The sequence below is a fragment of the Helianthus annuus genome, chromosome 8 (genome assembly GCF_002127325.2).
Source record: "Helianthus annuus cultivar XRQ/B chromosome 8, HanXRQr2.0-SUNRISE, whole genome shotgun sequence".
NCBI classification, from domain to species: Eukaryota; Viridiplantae; Streptophyta; class Magnoliopsida; order Asterales; family Asteraceae; genus Helianthus; species Helianthus annuus.
Window position 1 is genome coordinate 106,819,752 of NC_035440.2, and position 19,291 is coordinate 106,839,042.

A 19,291-nucleotide genomic window follows, 5' to 3' on the forward strand; every position below is an offset into this window, starting at 1 on the left:
TGGTCGGACACGGGCCGTGCCCAGCATCGTTACTGGCAGTTTTTAGTTTTCCAAGTTATAGAAGGCTGACCACGGGGCCGTGTTGGTGCAACACGGGGTCGTGTCCAACTTTCCAGTAACTGGGATCTGGAAAACAATCACTGTAACTCCGACCACGGGTCGTGTTCGCTGAGCACGGGGCCGTGGTGAACCTTCTGACTAGCATTCTTTTCTGTTTTTTATTGCAGGACTTGGAACCAGACGCCAATCCTAGTGTATGAGCTCCAGTTCTAATAAGGACATAAAAGAACCTCTAGAAGAACCCGAACGCTTTCTCAGAAAAAGATTAAAAGCTAAAAACCAAGAGAAAGTTTCGGGTGATCCACCTCCAATGGCGGACCAACGTACCCTCATGGATTATCTACGACCCACCGTAGGTAACCTAGGCGCCGCTATCAATGCACCAAATGTTGAAGCTAATAACTTCGAACTTCGGCCGCATTTGATACAAATGCTTCAAAACTCCGCAACCTTCCATGGGCTTGCGGACGAGGATCCCCATCTACATATTACTAATTTCTTAGAAATATGTGATACCTTTCGGATCAATGGAGCATCAAATGACGCCATCCGCCTTCGAATGTTCCCTTTCTCGCTAAAAGACCGAGCAAAAGCTTGGCTCAACGCCCTCCCAGCTGGATCGGTAAACACCTGGGATGAACTAGCCCAAAAATTTCTATATAAGTATTCCCCTCCCGCTAAAACGGCTAAATTAATGACTGAAATTAATACATATTCACAAGAGGACGGGGAATCCTTATATGAAACTTGTGAAAGGTTCAAGGAGCTATTACGCAAGTGTCCACATCATGGCCTTGCGATATGGCAACAAGTATCCACTTTCTATAATGGACTGTTGCCACACACAAGGCAGACACTTGATTCTAGCTCCGGGGGACTTTTAGGTAATCGTCGCCCGCATGAAATATATAACCAAATTGAGGAAATTGCTCAAACCAATTTTCAATGGCACACCCCCGAGGCAATAAATCTATTGCCCCGGGCACCCATAAGGTTGATGAAAGCACTTCTTTACAAGCCCAAATCGAGGCCCTTTCTTCAAAAATAAAGAAATTAGAAATGACAAAAACAGTCTCGGTTATGGCTTGTGAAGGGTATGGTGGGCCACATGAAAATTGGAGTTGTGTGAAAGAAACGGACGATCAACAAGAATCGGTAAGCTACATTGATAATAGACCTAGGCCGTCGGGTCCTCCAACGGGCACTTACAACCAAGGATGGCGAAACCACCCAAACCTTGGTTGGAGAGAACCCGACAATAGTAGTAACCAACAAACCCAATGAACAAACTTTCAACAACCAAGAAATGAGTCACAAAATTTCACTCAACAACGAAGTGGACGAGAAAGGCTTGAAGATACTGTATCTCGCCTCATCTCCGACACTGAAAAGAAAAACTCGGAAAGATTTCTACAATTAGAATCAAATTTTAGAAATCAACAAGCTAGTATTCAAAACATAGAAAAACAATTAAATCAAATAGCTCAAAATTTTGCCGAGAGACCACAAGGTGCATTACCTAGCAATACCGAAACAAACCCAAAAGCACAAGTTCATCTCATCACGCTACGAAACCGCACCGTAGGGCCTGCAGAAGCGCCACCGCCGACAGAGGAAACGGTACCCCCGCCTCTGCAGGAGAAGAACTTCCCTCCGTCACCAGAGCCTACCAAGACTCCTCGAGTCCCGTACCCCGGTAGGTTAATTCGTCAAAAGACCAATGAGCAATTCGCAAAATTCGAAAGTCTATTAAAACAATTGCATGTCAATATTCCTTTTATTGATGTCCTAACCCAAATGCCCAAATACTCTAAGTTCATGAGGGACTTCCTCACTCATAAAAAGAAAATTGAAACTTTGCAATTAGTTAACTTAGGCGAAGAATGCTCTGCCCTCGTACTCAATAAACTTCCTCAAAAGAAAATCGATCCCGGAAGCTTCACGATTCCCTGCTCAATCGGGGAGTCCCCCGTTCGTAATGCACTAGCCGACCTTGGGGCTAGCATTAACCTCATGCCCTCATCAATGTTTAAAAGACTCGGCCTAGGAACAACGAGTCCTACAAAAATGAGCATACAACTTGCTGACCGATCCGTCAAATTCCCGCAAGGTGTCATCGAAAATGTCTTGGTGAAGGTAAGCAAATTCTTCTATCCAGCCGACTTTGTCATACTCGATATGGAGGAAGACACCGAGGTCCCCCTCATACTAGGGAGACCATTTCTTGCCACCGCACAAGCAGTGGTAGATATGAATGACAGAACACTCACCTTGAGGTACGGGGATGATGAAGTAAAATTCGGAGTTGGGAAGAGAATAGAAGACGATGACCTGGTCAACTACATGAAGGTTATTGATTCAAGTTTGGATGCTGCTCTTCGACGGTGTAACATGGGACGCCAAGCATCCCACTCAGAAAATATATAACCTCACATTGGGTCTAGCTAAGGACCCTTATAAACGTGGCGCACCACGGAGGCATTCCGCGGAACTATCCTTAGTTTAGTTTAATCTTTTAGTTTTAATTTTCAGGAATAAAACACACTCATGGTGGTAAAGGATGAAAAACGGAACGAGAAAAATGGCCCCATGCACAAGAACAAGGCAACCCGACACAAATTTCTCCATTACAGAAGGCTCAACACGGGCCGTGCTCAACCAACACGGCCCCGTGCTGAACCCCCTGCAGAAAAATGCCCAGTTCAGGTAACTGGACACGGGCCGTGTTCACCAGACACGCCCCCGTGTCCAGGCTTCTGTCTCATTTCTTTAATTTTTGTTACTGGCACCTGAACACGGGGCCGTGTCCAGACTGCCAGTAACATAAATCTTTGCTTTTTAACACCACATTACACATTCAATCAACCTAAAAATTTATTTTTGGGACACATTGAGGACAATGTGTAATTTAAGTGTGGGGGAGAAGCTAAAACCTTGAAATTTTGCAAGTCCTAACAACAAGCCTTACAGAAAACTCTATTGGAGCCGCTAAACACCCCAATTTTTTTCAAAAATTTTCATTTTTTTTTTACTTGTCTAAAGTTTAAGTCAGGAATCTTAAGATTAATAAGGTTATATTTTTACAAATTTTACAACCGAGAGCGTCGTGATAAACAAGAACCAACATAAGAAAATTATGAAACGGCATAGCAAGTCTAATTAAAATTTGATTATATATACTTGATCACATTAAAAACCCATTCCCACAAAAGTGAGTTTTGAGCCTTTATTGAGCATCCAAATCTACATCCTTAAACTAAATGCTCATTTTTCGTTTCTTGTGTGAATAGCCGCTTGGTTCTTACAACTCTAGAACTTGCCACGACGATTCATTCCCGGTCCTTACCGACTTAAACCCAAGTAAGTAAATGATGGAGGCATTAGGACTAACCATTTTTCTTTCTACACCATTATTTTTCATTTTTTTTACCACCTACCCAAAATCCCCCTAGTTAACCCATTTGAGCCTAAACCTTTCATTTCTTTACCCTAAAACCCTTTTTACCCACCAAAAACCCTTTTTATTTTCACCCTTTATTTTAGTAACAAGCTCGGTTTTTCGTAAGCTCGTTTTTTTTCGTGTGACCAAAAAAAAAATGAATGATGATGAAGTCAAAAAAATAAACAAACAAAGCTATGAAAACAAAAGCTTGTTTGGAGAAATACTTCAAAATAAAAAGTCACTAAAAACAAAGTGTTTTACGAAAACCGAAGCTTTTTACGCTTTTCGCCCTTTTACTAACCACTAACCCAACCACCCACCTTTAGCCCAAGCCTAACCCTTCACCCAAAAAGTCCTCTTGATATTTACAAAGGTATATAGTTAAAAAGGAGGAGGATTGATTGCTTGGCAAGCTTATGGTAGGAAATAAGTTCCATGCCGCTCTCGAGTGATTCACTAAAAAAAAAATACACCTTCGGCCGAGTGTTGAGTGATTTCTCCCATGAGGTATGTGAACTTGTATATAAATGAAATTTTAAAAAGGTATGCTAAGCCTAAATAAGTAATTTCTCTTATGAAACGTTCTAAATAGATCATAACGAATAGGATTGTAAATAAAATAAAAATAAAACCAAAAAGATCTTGGATTCCCGACACTCTATGACAAGCCAAAAACCTTATCTTCTACCCATTCCATTTGGGAGTGTAAGCCACATATTTAAAGAGTTTTGCTTGAGGACAAGCAAAAGTTCAAGTGTGGGGGTATTTGATGTGTGTAAAATGCAACATATAAATTACATCAAATGAGGCATCAAACTAACCCTTTTTAAGTACTAATGTTGGAAAAAGAGTGTTTTTGTCTTCCTTTTGTATTTTCAGGATGAAATGAGCTCAAATTCACAAAAGAAGCAAAAAGACAGCTAATTCTAACATAAATACAAGAAAAGGAATAAAAGTGGATTGCCCGACCCCTCAACGGCATCCTCCCAAGCAAAGAAGAGAAGTCAGAAGACTGAACACTCCCCGTGCTCAGCCAGCACGGGGCCGTGCCCAAGAAGCAGCAGAAAAGACAAACCTATAGAAGCTTCCATTGCCCACCACGGGGCCGTGTCCAGTGAGCACGGGGGCGTGGTGAAAGTACAGCAGGCGCATTAATTGTAATTGCGAATTACAATTAATGAAGAGAGAGAGTGTCAGACGGGCACGGGGGCGTGTCCAGCGGACACGGGGCCGTGCCCAGCCTTCTGTTCAGCCTATAAATAGGAGTGCTTGGTTTCATTTCAACTCATCCCTTGGCACACCACCTCTCTCACACTTCATCCACCACCCACCACCACCATAACACCATCATCCACCACCATCATCCATTGTCCATCGTAGAGTGTGTGTGTCGTCTCGGGATCCAAGATTGATCGTAAGAGTTCTTGACAATCAAGGCCATGTTTGCCTAAGTCTCTTACATCACTTGGTGAAGACAAGTGTTTAGTATAATACTTTTTATTTTTAATCTTTTGCACTTTTTATTTGGTTTTGTATTAATGACTTTAATAACTAGTTGCTTATGTTGAAGGTGATCTTTCCTTATCGTTTATCCGTGGTGTCTTGGCATTATTTTACTGTCTATATAAAATAAAAGATTTTCACCATTCATATCTCCACGGTCTATATGGAAGTATGTTGGCTACCTGGTCGGGGGTTAAGGGAACGGTTTGGTAAGGGTCTTGCCCTTGTTCAGCGTTTAGAGGACCTGCAAGGGACCTGGGTCAAATTTAGTAGGATCTCCTTCAATGCCCATAGGTATTGGATGGCGGGGATCCAAACTCTTTGACCCCCTCATAAGTTAACTACTATTAATACTATAACCCGGCTATTTAGGACTGTATCCCTGCTGACTCAGACTACTTAGTCGAGGGTAACGTCACCGCCAAAAGCGGGGCCTACCACAATTTGCATTAATAACTTAATTCATTATCTTCCAATAATCCAACCCTTTAGGATTGTATCCTTGCTGACTCAAACTACTGGGTTGAGGGTAACGTCGCCTTCAAAAGAGGGGCCTACTACAATAACTAAGATAATCTCTTAAACAAGTGCAAAAGTGCAAAAATAATCAAAGGTTATACTAATACACGAGTCGGATCCAAGTGATTCATCTTGTCTATCTGTTTTTATTTTATTTTATTTTTCAGCATTTAGTTAGTTTTTTTTATTTTCTTAGTTTAAAAACCTTTTCTAACTTTTTGATTTGATTAGATGTTGAGGATAAACCGGTACTAAAAGCTCTTGTGTCCTTGGACGACCTCGGTATCTTACCAACACTATACTACGTCCACGATGGGTGCACTTGCCCATATGTGTGTTTAGTGTTAGTAAATATCGTGTTTTATAAATTTAAAACTTGGCTAAAAGTGTAAAAAGGGCTTAAATATACATCTAAATTATATTACACTACACGCACATCACCGGCTGTAATATGGTGATTACAAAGACTTAATCCCTGTAATTATAAATTTGAAAATAATTTGGAGTTTTGTAAAACAGTTGATAAAAAGAGAATGACTCACATTGCAGAATTAACGAGCAAAGTACAAGCCTACTGATTTGCCTTGATTAACCTAATTTAACAATAATGCACACACACAAACGGGTTAGTAACTAATACAACAGTTACGACAATTCACGAGATTAAACCCTCACAATGATTTACAAGTGCAATACTTAATAATTCAACGGATTCATGACGAATAACAGAGCATAGTCCGAATTCGAACAGCACTCAAATATTCAAGTCGAAATCACGACGAATAATCAAAGTACAAGCTCAATTTGAGCAGCACTCGGACAATCGTTGGATAGTCATAATCGATCGGACGTTGTATCGTAATAGCGATCGAGTTATTACCCTGATTGCGGCAGCACTTTGTGAATCGTGTGTGTTTTAGAACTGATTTTGCTATAACTCGACGTTCACAGTGAGTTTCTACGTCGTTTCAACTTCCAGTTTCAAGTCCCAAGGTCGGCTATTTATAGTAATTTTTGGGACCTGCTTACGGACCGTAAGCCATTTCCCTTACGGTCCGTAAGGGAAGCAGTCTAAATATAGGCTAGCCAGGTTCGGGACTAGCTATGCTGAATTGACACTTTCTTTAAACGAATTTTAGACAGCAAGTATTATAGATAATCGTCAACTAGGGTTTACCCCCCTTGAGTTTTAGGGGCCCTGATCCTGATTCCGATTATTCTGAAAATTTTAGGGTTAATGCAGAATCATTTGGGTGTCTCAATTAGGGTTTCCTTAATAAATAATTATTATTCTAAGTATTATTTTTAGTGAGAGTTGTCACAGTCGTGGTTCTGCCCGACGTAGTCGTTGGAATGACGTCTCGGGGAGGGTATTACTAATGTAAATATTGGGTTATTATACTAACGCGTGTGCATTTGTGTAATTTATAGATAATCACCAGGAAATCCTTAAAGAAAACCCTAAGCTAGCAATGTGAGTAATCTTCTTTTTGCAAATTGTTTTTACAAAACCTCATATGATTAATATTATATTAAACAGTGATTGAGTATTTGTATTTTACAATTATCGTCGGTATGTTGGGGTTTTGTATACAAAATTTGTTACTACATTGTGAGTAGTAACATAACCACAAGTCGGGTTGACAGTACCATGGGTGGTAATTAAACTAGATGGAAACAAATGTAATTGCGCGACCGCCCTCAATACTGTACAATGGTTTTTACTTATCTTGATTAAACTGGGATTCACTCACCAGTATTTCCCACTGACAAAATGTTTTTAAACGTGTTTCAGTTAACAAAATGTGAAAGCCAAATAGAAGCCAGCTGGACAGCACTGAAGGCTTGGAAAAGTGGCTATAAAGTTACCTAAAATAAAGAGATGTTTTCAATTAAATAAAATAGGGTTTATCCCTATGAAAATGCGTGTACTTGATAAAATATATTAATATATTAAAAGCGTGGTATTTTACTCTGATAAAATATTTCCTAACTACGGTCCTGATGTAAATTCCGCTGCCAAAATGATAAATATCGATACCACCAAAAATGGCCGCAGCCGCCCGTTCCCCGGTAACTAGGGGACGTGGGTTGCGACAGAAGGTGGTATCAGAACTAAGCCACTGATTCAGCCACAGAAGTGATCTGCTGACACCATATATTATTCAATATGTTAGGAAATTTTCTACGGAACTATGTGCATATTTGTATTTTATTGTTGTGTGTTATTTGACTATTTGTTAGTTTACAGTATGAGCGACCAAGGACCTTCCGACGCCTACCGTCAGTTGTCTAGCTCACCTAGGAGCGAAGACACCTCTTCATAGCCTGCCCTCTCAGGGTATTCAGCTGACAATGAAGATGGGATATTCGTGTTTAAGGCTCAGTCTGAAGAGGCATTCCCTCCTAAAAAGAGAGGATGGTCCAGTAGGGGAGCGCATGAATGTAGGAAGAGAATGAAAAAGTTACAACAACAGCGTGCTGTAGTAGCCGCCAAGAGAGAAACAGATGTTCACACCCAGGATATGCTCAATAGGAGTCTAGCAAACTTCCACATCCTAGCAACCATAGCTGCAGACCCTAACCTGGAGCAACTCATAGCACCCTAGCCCTTACCACTGTTTCCCACCCAGCCAATGGAAATTGAAAACAATCTAGAAAATCAAATCCCAATGCCTGATTTCAACCCAGATGAGATACCTAGAATACCAGCACCTAATCCCTTAGACCCAGACTATGACCCATGGTTTGACGACCATAGGGATTACCAGCAACGCTACCCAATACCAGAAGACAAACCCATGCCAAACCTAGCAGCTACCCAGATTTGGACCACATGGCCAAGGAAATGGACTTCACGAAGTCAAAAGTCGCATTTCGAGAACTTAGCATAGAGTTTTTAGTTATGTAGGAGCTCTAGAATAAGGCGTAGATGTTTCTCGTGCTCCTCTTGACTCTTAGAGTAGATCAAGATGTCGTCGATGAAAACGATAACGAACTTGTCAAGGTAAGGTATGCACACTCGGTTGATGAGGTCCATAAAACCTACAGATGCGTTCGTTAAAACGAATGGCATAACAAGGAACTCGTAATGTCCGTAACGAGTCCTGAATGCTGTTTTAGAGATGTCTTCATCTTGGACTCTCAGCTGATGATAGCCCGACCTCAGATCAATCTTAGAATAGAAACTCTACCCTTGCAACTGGTCGTGTCACACCCCCAAAATCCACCTGCGGATAACACCCGCTTTGAGGGCGTGACTGACCAGGATCCAGCCACTAATCATACTGAGCATTGATTTAATATTAGAAATATTTACTATCCAAAGTAGTTAGCATCATTGCAGTTTAAGTTCAAAGATTAGTTTAACAAAACAGCGGAAGCATAAACCAAATAGTTTTAAAGATAGTTCTTAGTTCAAGATAGTTAAACCCAACACACGGGTTTTGACGAACACTACACATCCCCAAGCAGCAGCTCCTGAGTCACGGGTTACCTGCAAAGCATGCAGTAAGGGGTCAACAATAATGCTGAGTGAGTTCACTAGTTGTCCAGTTTTAGTTTACCAAAAACTTAAGTTGTTTAGATAAAGCATTTATAATCACGTTGTGGGGAGCTACCCCATCTGTAAGCTCACTAAACTGTAGATACCGAAACTGTTGACGGAAAGTTGTTGTGCTTTCGTGCCCCGAGTCAATGTCTATCGTCATTGACCATGTTGCAAGGTCTACTAGTTCACGCCTGATCCCCCCGGTCACGGTGTGAGGTTGTCAAACCTAATAGCGCTATCAACTAATAACCCGTTCGCCCCCGGCGATTAATCGGTACTGTAAGCAGGGACTTAAGGTGATAGAGTTTCGTTTAGCATGGCTAGTTGTGATTTATAAATAGTATCCAAACGTATCTCCCCCGGAGATAGTAATTACCCATTCTGTTTTCCCCCGGAGTAATGGGTCGAAAGTATTTTCCCAAAGTTGGTAGTTTGTTCGTGTCCCTCCGCGGGACGCATGCTTTTAGTGTGTGAACTCACCTTGGGTTGCTCGGCAGATTAGGTTACTTGTCAAACACGTTGGTCACCACGTCCTAACATGGTTACCGGTATAGGTCAGGTTTGGTATACAAGCATTCACGTAAAAACTTACACATAACTACCACGTATCATGCATACAAGTAAACAGTCATGGGGTTATTGGGCCGGCCCTAACATTCACACATTCAAACAGAACACATAGTCCAGTTAACAGGTAGCCCATAATAAACATACTATGGCCCAATAACCAAAGTGGACAGCCCAGTCGCAACAAGGTGGTCTCGAGTCGCAACCAGGAGGTCTCGGCTTGTCATGCTGTGGTTGCGAGTCGCAACCAGGAGGTCTCGAGTTATCACGCTGTTGTTGCGAGTCGCAACCGTCGTGGTCTCGAGTTGTCACGCTTTGGTCTCGAGTCGCAACCGTGTGATCTCGAGTCGCAACCGTTGCAGTTTCGAGTTGTCATGCTATGGTTACGAGTCGCAACCGTGTGGTTTCGAGTCATCACGCTGTGGTTGCGAGTCGTAATGCTGTCCTTTTCATATACACGTGCAGATTCAGATCCATCAGTCCAATTTGTACTATGTAATCAGGCCCAGATTAGGAAACAACCAATGAGGTTTAAGAAACAAGTTTTCCTAATCTGTCTATTAGTAAAAATGGATCAAATTATAAGGGTTTTCACATCTTCAACTATCATTCAACAAGTTCATCCATATTCAACATTCTAGGGTTTTCATATTCAAAGCAACATAAACCATATTGTTCATGAATTACACACAATCCTTGGTTCATCATCTTTAAACAACACTTTTCATACAAGAATATGTTTTGTCATAAAAATCCATCATTCATCTCCAAATTACCTACCATTTAATTTAAACATTCAACTAGTCATTTTGAACATTTTAACAAGCATCCTAACATGGTTTACACATATGGTGAAATACTCACAAATCATTTGAAAAATCATGCACAACACTATTAACTAAACACTTTCTAGTCCATTCAACATACATAAATCTTATACACATAAAGTTAACACTAACCGGTTATGAAAAGGAGCCGAAACAAAGGAAAGGAACCGAGAAGATAAAGTGTCCGAATGATGATCTTGTCCGAGATTCCTTGACCGAGATCCTTGCTTGATCCGAAAGTTGGAAGAGAAAGTGGTGTTGTAGAGGGTTTCTAGTGAGAGAGAAATAGAAGGAGTGTGTGGATATGTTTGTGTAAAATGAAGGAAAGTGGGGAAGGTTAGGATTTTATACAAGGTTCAAAATAGGCTAAGGGGTTTCGGCCCAAACCGGTTACGGCCCAAAAGGCCCACTCGAGACCGAGTGGCCCACTCGCAACCGAGTGGTTGCGAGTCATGGTCTCGACTCACATACATATATATATATAATACATACATACAACACATATCATGCACAAAGATCACATTTTCATTTAATAACATATATATACATAATAAAAAAAATATTACAAGGCGTTCGTTCGGAAAAACCTAGAGTGTCACATTATCCCCAAGTTTTAAGAACTTTCGTCCCGAAAGTTAAGGCAGCCACTGCCAAGCTAGCGTGTTTCAACGGGGTGTCACATCATCCCCCCGTTAGTTTGGAATTTCGTCCCGAAATTCAGTTGTAGCTTCAGTGCTGGGGTTTTCATTAGGGAACAACTGGGGATACTTGGACTTCATCTGGTCTTCCCGCTCCCAGGTAAACTCTGGGCCACGTCGTGAGTTCCAACGAACTCGCACGAGAGGTATCTGGCTACGTTTGAGGGTTTTGATCTCTCGATCCGTGATCTCAATCGGTTCCTCAGTAAAGTGTAGCTGTTCATCAATAGTGAGTTCCTTGAAAGGAATTATGAGTGTTTCATCTGACAGACACTTCTTCAGATTAGACACGTGAAAGACATTGTGCACTGCACTCAGCTCTGCAGGCAGGTTCAATCTATAAGCAACCTTACCGATTTTCTCGGTAATTTCGAATGGTCCAACATATCGCGGATTCAGCTTGCCTCGTTTACCGAAACGAACCACACCCTTCCAGGGTGAGACTTTAAGTAGAACCCGGTCCCCGACCTGGAATTCTAGCGGTTTCCTACGCTTATCCGCGTAGCTTTTCTGACGGTCACGAGCTGCCGCCATGCGTTGCCTGATCTGGGCAATCTTTTCCGTTGTGTCTACCACCAGTTCTGGGCCTGTGAGTTGACTGTCACCGACTTCTGCCCAGCAAAGAGGTGATCGGCATTTACGACCGTACAATGCCTCAAAAGGTGCCGCCTGAATACTAGTGTGGTAGCTGTTATTGTAGGAGAATTCCACCAGCGGTAGATGTTTCTCCCAGTTCTTGCCAAAATCAATCACACATGCCCTAAGCATGTCTTCCAGGGTTTGGATGGTGCGTTCGGACTGTCCATCCGTTTGTGGGTGGTAAGCGGTGCTCATGTCCAAACGTGAGCCAAAGGATTTGTGCATAGCTTGCCACAACTCGGAAGTAAAACGAGCGTCTCGGTCGGAAATAATGGAAGTTGGCACCCCGTGTCTCGAGACTACTTCCTTTAAATAGATTTCTGCCAAGGTAGAAAACTTGTCCGTTTCCTTAATGGCCAGAAAGTGTGCAGACTTAGTCAATCGATCTACTATCACCCAAATAGTATCATTCCCGCGTTGGGATCTAGGTAGCCCCGTAACAAAATCCATGGAAATTTGCTCCCATTTCCACTTCGGGATTTCCGGTTGCTGGAGTAGGCCTGCTGGTTTCTGATACTCAGTCTTGACTCTTGCGCAGGTCAACATTTGCTAACGTAAACTGCTATGTGGGCTTTCATGCCAGGCCACCAGTAAGTGGTCCTTAAGTCGTAGTACATCTTATCTGAACCAGGATGTACTGAATAACGGGACTTATGGGCTTCGTCCATCACAAGCTCTCGTAGATCTCCGTAAAGTGGGACCCAAATGCGCCCTGCCACATAGTAGGCGCCGTCTTCTTTTTGCTCTAGTCGTTGTCTCGACCCTCGCAGGGACTCAGCCCTGATGTTTTCCGGTTTCAGAGCTTCAATCTGAGCATTCCGAATCTGGGTAGGGAGATTAGACTGGATGGTAAGTTGTAATGCTCGCACGCGCTTGGGCGTAGTGTCCTTTCGGCTGAGGGCGTCTGCCACGACATTGGCCTTGCCCGGATGGTACTTGATGGCGCATTCATAATCATTCAGGAGTTCGACCCATCGACGTTGTCGCATGTTTAATTCCTTTTGCTTGAAGATATGCTCGAGACTCCTGTGATCGGTGTAAATGGTGCACTTGGTACCGTACAGGTAATGTCTCCATATCTTAAGCGCAAAGATCACTGCTCCTAGTTCCAAGTCGTGCGTAGTATAATTCCTTTCGTGCGTCTTAAGTTGTCGAGAGGCGTAAGCAATAACTTTGTCGCGTTGCATTAACACACAACCGAGCCCATGGATGGATGCATCGCAGTAAACCACGAAGTCGTCAGTGCCTTCAGGAAACGAGAGAATAGGAGCACTACAGAGGTTATCCTTTAGTTTCTGAAATGCGGTTTCCTGAGCTTCACCCCATTTATAAACCATACCCTTCTGAGTAAGAGCCGTGAGAGGCTGAGCGATCTTTGAAAATCCCATGATAAATCTTCGATAGTATCCCGCTAGTCCCAAGAATTGGCGGACTTCGGTCGGAGTCCTAGGGGTAGGCCAATTCTTTATAGAGTCGATCTTAGCCGGGTCGACGTGAATTCCATCTTTGTTAACCACGTGCCCAAGGAAATGGACTTCTCGAAGCCAGAAGTCGCATTTCGAGAACTTGGCATACAGTTGCTCTTTGCGAAGGAGTTCGAGGATAAGGCGTAGGTGCTGTTCATGCTCTTCTTGACTTTTCGAGTAGATCAAGATGTCGTCTATAAACACGATCACAAATTTGTCGAGGTAAGGTTTGCACACTCGGTTCATGAGATCCATGAATACCGCAGGCGCATTGGTCATTCCAAAGGGCATAACGAGGAATTCATAATGACCATAGCGAGTTCTGAATGCCGTTTTGGAGATGTCTTCATTACGGACCCTTAGCTGATGATAGCCCGATCGCAGGTCAATCTTAGAGTAGTAGCTCGATCCTTGCAACTGATCGAATAGGTCGTCAATTCGTGGGAGAGGGTAACGATTCTTGATGGTAACCTTGTTCAGCTCACGATTGTCAATGCACATTCGGAACGTGCCATCCTTCTTCTTAACAAAGAGTACCGGTGCTCCCCAGGGTGATGAACTAGGGCGAATAAACCCTTTATCCAAAAGTTCCTGTAGTTGAGTAGAGAGTTCCTTCAATTCTGCGAGGGCTAATCGATAAGGTGCACGAGCTATTGGCGCTGCTCCGGGAGCTAGCTCGATTTGGAATTCGACCTGACGGTGGGGAGGGAGTCCAGGTAATTCTTCAGGAAATACCTCGGGGTAGTCACGCACTACTGGAAAATCTTCAATCCTCTTTTCCTTTTCCTGAGTGTTGGTGACAAGTGCTAAGATAGCGGTGTGCCCTTTTCGTAAACACTTCTGGGCCTTCAAGAACGAGATAACGCCGGAGATTTCTCCGCCTTTGCTACCTTGTACGATAAGAGGTTTGCCAGAACGGCGGGGAATACGGACTGCTTTCTCTTGACAGAGGATCTCAGCGCGATGCTTGGATAACCAATCCATGCCGATAACGACGTCGAAGCTTCCAAGTGTAACAGGGAAAAGATCGATACTAAATGTCTGACCAGACAATTCTAGCTTGCAGCCTTTGATAACATGTGAGGCCTCGATGTTTCTACCATTAGCTAACTCGACGATATGATGTGAACTTAGTAACGAAAGCGGACGCTTAAGCTTCTTACTAATACGTAGGGACACATAACTAGCATCGGCTCCAGAATCAAATAATACAGAAACATAACGATCATCGAGTAGGAACTTACCCGCCACGACATTGGGGTCATTCCTCGCTTCTCCAGCTCCAATCACAAAAGCCCTTCCTCTAGCACCATTCCCAGCATTGTTGTTCTGATCGTTGTTTCCAGCTCCCTGATTGTTGTTGCGGTTCTGGTTCAGTTTAGGGAAATTCTTCTTGTAGTGCCCCTCAGCTCCACACTGGAAACAACCCTTAGCGTTCCCGTGTTGTTGTTGCTGCTGGTTCTGCCCCATGGGACGTGGGCTCCTACAGTCCTTGGCCTCGTGCCCCATCTTGTTACATCGCTGACACTGGCCTTTCCCACAAGGCCCACTGTGGTGTCGATTGCACTTGTTGCACTTGGGGTGATTACCGCGATAGCCACTCTGTTGTTGAGTACCCTTGTTGTTTTCAGTTTTCCTTTGCTGTGCTGGGGCCTGAGTGGGGTTAGCATCCTTGCTTTGATTTCCTTCCCACTTACGCTTGTTGTCACTAGAAGTTCCGACAGTAGCACTGATCCTTTTGGGCAACCTGCCCTCTTCTACAGCCTGATCAGTAAGTTTGTGAGCAAGTCGAACGATTGGCTGAATGGCAGTGAGGTTGGCTGAAGTTACATGACTTCGAATTTCTGGGGCCAAACCCTTGACGTACAATTCGATCCTTCGATACATGGGTCGAGACATGTTTGGGCAAAGGGCAGCATAGTCATTGGACAGCTTGGTGTAGGTTTCAATCTCTGACCCAACCATCTTAAGCGCATAGTACTCGTTCTCAAGCTTGTGGATGTCATCCCGGTGACAGTACTCCTCCTTAATCATGTCCTTGAAATCCTCCCACGCAGTAGCATTAGCAGTTTCCAATCCAAACATCTGAATTTGCGCCTTCCACCAAGAAAGCGCGTTTCCTTCAAGCGTAGCAGTAGCAAACTTCACCCAATTCGCAGGGGGACACTCACAGATAGCAAAGACAGCTTCAACTTTCTCAATCCAATGTAGAAGACCTATGGCACCCTCAGTGCCATTGAAAGGGAGAGGCTTGCAATCCATGAAAGTTTTGAAAGTACACACGGGTGGTTGCGCAGGTGCATGCTGACCTGTTCGTGAGAAGCGAAGCGTACAGATTTAGGGATAAAAGGCGATGTGGCGGTAGGATCTAAACATCCTAAGGTAACGAGTTTACCTCCAGGGTGAGCTGCGAAAGCTGCAGCCACCGTGTTAAGTAGGTTAGTGAATTGAGCCTGAGTCATGTTGATGTTTCCTCTTCCGCGTCCACTCATTGTCTTCATAACCAGAAAGCACAGTATGAGTGTGATGTTGTAACGTAGCGAGAATGAGATAGAAGAGAGAGGTGTATCTATCTAATTTAGGCACACTAGTACGTATAGCAGAACAGGATACATAAGGTAAGCAAACAAGTAAACACTGGTCCGAGCTATGAGGTCAAAAGTGTCGAGCCTTGCACTTGGAGTGTAGTGTCGTCGCGAGTCACAGGTTATAGTCTGGTTTTTCCCAAAAAGATTTTCCCCTTTTTTAAAACCAAGTTCACTATAACCAATGGCTCTGATACCAATCTGTCACACCCCCAAAATCCACCTGCGGATAACACCCGCTTTGAGGGCGTGACTGACCAGGATCCAGCCACTAATCATACTGAGCATTGATTTAATATTAGAAATATTTACTATCCAAAGTAGTTAGCATCATTGCAGTTTAAGTTCAAAGATTAGTTTAACAAAACAGCGGAAGCATAAACCAAATAGTTTTAAAGATAGTTCTTAGTTCAAGATAGTTAAACCCAACACACGGGTTTTGACGAACACTACACATCCCCAAGCAGCAGCTCCTGAGTCACGGGTTACCTGCAAAGCATGCAGTAAGGGGTCAACAATAATGCTGAGTGAGTTCACTAGTTGTCCAGTTTTAGTTTACCAAAAACTTAAGTTGTTAAGATAAAGCATTTATAATCACGTTGTGGGGAGCTACCCCATCTGTAAGCTCACTAAACTGTAGATACCGAAACTGTTGACGGAAAGTTGTTGTGCTTTCGTGCCCCGAGTCAATGTCTATCGTCATTGACCATGTTGCAAGGTCTACTAGTTCACGCCCGATCCCCCCGGTCACGGTGTGAGGTTGTCAAACCTAATAGCGCTATCAACTAATAACCCGTTCGCCCCCGGCGATTAATCGGTACTGTAAGCAGGGACTTAAGGTGATAGAGTTTCGTTTAGCATGGCTAGTTGTGATTTATAAATAGTATCCAAACGTATCTCCCCCGGAGATAGTAATTACCCATTCTGTTTTCCCCCGGAGTAATGGGTCGAAAGTATTTTCCCAAAGTTGGTAGTTTGTTCGTGTCCCTCCGCGGGACGCATGCTTTTAGTGTGTGAACTCACCTTGGGTTGCTCGGCAGATTAGGTTACTTGTCAAACACGTTGGTCACCACGTTCTAACATGGTTACCGGTATAGGTCAGGTTTGGTATACAAGCATTCACGTAAAAACTTACACATAACTACCACGTATCATGCATACAAGTAAACAGTCATGGGGTTATTGGGCCGGCCCTAACATTCACACATTCAAACAGAACACATAGTCCAGTTAACAGGTAGCCCATAATAAACATACTATGGCCCAATAACCAAAGTGGACAGCCCAGTCGCAACAAGGTGGTCTCGAGTCGCAACCAGGAGGTCTCGGCTTGTCATGCTGTGGTTGCGAGTCGCAACCAGGAGGTCTCGAGTTGTCACGCTGTTGTTGCGAGTCGCAACCGTCGTGGTCTCGAGTTGTCACGCTTTGGTCTCGAGTCGCAACCGTGTGATCTCGAGTCGCAACCGTTGCAGTTTCGAGTTGTCATGCTATGGTTACGAGTCGCAACCGTGTGGTTTCGAGTCATCACGCTGTGGTTGCGAGTCGTAATGCTGTCCTTTTCATATACACGTGCAGATTCAGATCCATCAGTCCAATTTGTACTATGTAATCAGGCCCAGATTAGGAAACAACCAATGAGGTTTAAGAAACAAGTTTTCCTAATCTGTCTATTAGTAAAAATGGATCAAATTATAAGGGTTTTCACATCTTCAACTATCATTCAACAAGTTCATCCATATTCAACATTCTAGGGTTTTCATATTCAAAGCAACATAAACCATATTGTTCATGAATTACACACAATCCTTGGTTCATCATCTTTAAACAACACTTTTCATACAAGAATATGTTTTGTCATAAAAATCCATCATTCATCTCCAAATTACCTACCATTTAATTTAAACATTCAACTAGTCATTTTGAACATTTTAACAAGCATCCTAACATGGTTTACACATATGGTGAAATACTCACAAATCATTTGAAAAATCATGCACAACACTATTAACTAAACACTTTCTAGTCCATTCAACATACATAAATCTTATACACATAAAGTTAACACTAACCGGTTATGAAAAGGAGCCGAAACAAAGGAAAGGAACCGAGAAGATAAAGTGTCCGAATGATGATCTTGTCCGAGATTCCTTGACCGAGATCCTTGCTTGATCCGAAAGTTGGAAGAGAAAGTGGTGTTGTAGAGGGTTTCTAGTGAGAGAGAAATAGAAGGAGTGTGTGGATATGTTTGTGTAAAATGAAGGAAAGTGGGGAAGGTTAGGATTTTATACAAGGTTCAAAATAGGCTAAGGGGTTTCGGCCCAAACCGGTTACGGCCCAAAAGGCCCACTCGAGACCGAGTGGCCCACTCGCAACCGAGTGGTTGCGAGTCATGGTCTCGACTCACATACATATATATATATAATACATACATACAACACATATCATGCACAAAGATCACGTTTTCATTTAATAACATATATATACATAATAAAAAAAATATTACAAGGCGTTCGTTCTGAAAAACCTAGAGTGTCACAGGTCGAATAGATCATCGATGCGTGGAAGTGGGTAACAATTCTTCACAGTCACTTTGTTGAGTTCACGGTAGTCTATGCACATGCGGAAGGTACCATCCTTCTTCTTCACAAACAATATGGGGGCTCCCCGGGGTGACGAGCTAGGACGAATAAAACCCTTATCCAATAGCTCCTACAATTGTGTGGACAACTCTTCCAGTTCGGTTGAGGCTAGTCGGTATGGTGCATGAGCTATAGGCATCGCTCCATGAGTCAGCTCAATTTGGAATTCAAATTGACGATGAGGTGGGAGGCCATGTAATTCCTCAGGGAATACCTCAGGAAAGTCGCGAACGACTGGGATATCCTCAATCAACTGGTCCTGAGTCATGTTAATACCGCCACCACGTCCTCCGCTGCGTCCACTCATGATCTTCACATCCACAAAACACAAAGCGAGAATGATGACGTAGGGGTGCGAAGAATAACAAAAGAGAGTTTTGACCATAGCACATAAAGTTTCAAGTAAACAGTTGGGTGTTAAAGAGAGAAAATTAGGGTTAATAGATATCTTGCCACTAAAACCCTAAGAACTAAGCATACCACACGTAATACATCAAGTAGATATCAAATAGGCATATACACGAGTTATACCAACTAAAGTGTTGACTCTTGCACGTGGAGCGAAGTGTCGTTGCGGATCGTTGAGTACTGAGCAGGTTATAGTCTGGTTTTTCTCAAAGAGGTTTTTCCTTTTCAAAACCGAATTCACTATAACCAATGGCTCTGATACCAATTTGTCACACCATCAAAATCCACATGAAGAGTATTACCGCGAGGCGTGTGACTGACCAGGATCATGCCACCAATCATATTGAACAATTAATTTAAGTAAATAGAACCTATCACAATTAATACG

The 19,291-nt window shown here is 42.9% G+C and overlaps 1 non-coding gene across 1 annotated transcript; it reads right to left on the reverse strand.

Annotated features, from left to right (window-relative positions):
* Positions 1-748: 748 nt before the first annotated feature.
* LOC118481440 lies at positions 749-855 on the reverse strand. The gene has a single exon (XR_004865649.1). It is a non-coding gene; the product is annotated as a small nucleolar RNA R71 (small nucleolar RNA).
* Between the last annotated feature and the right edge of the window lie 18,436 nt (positions 856-19,291).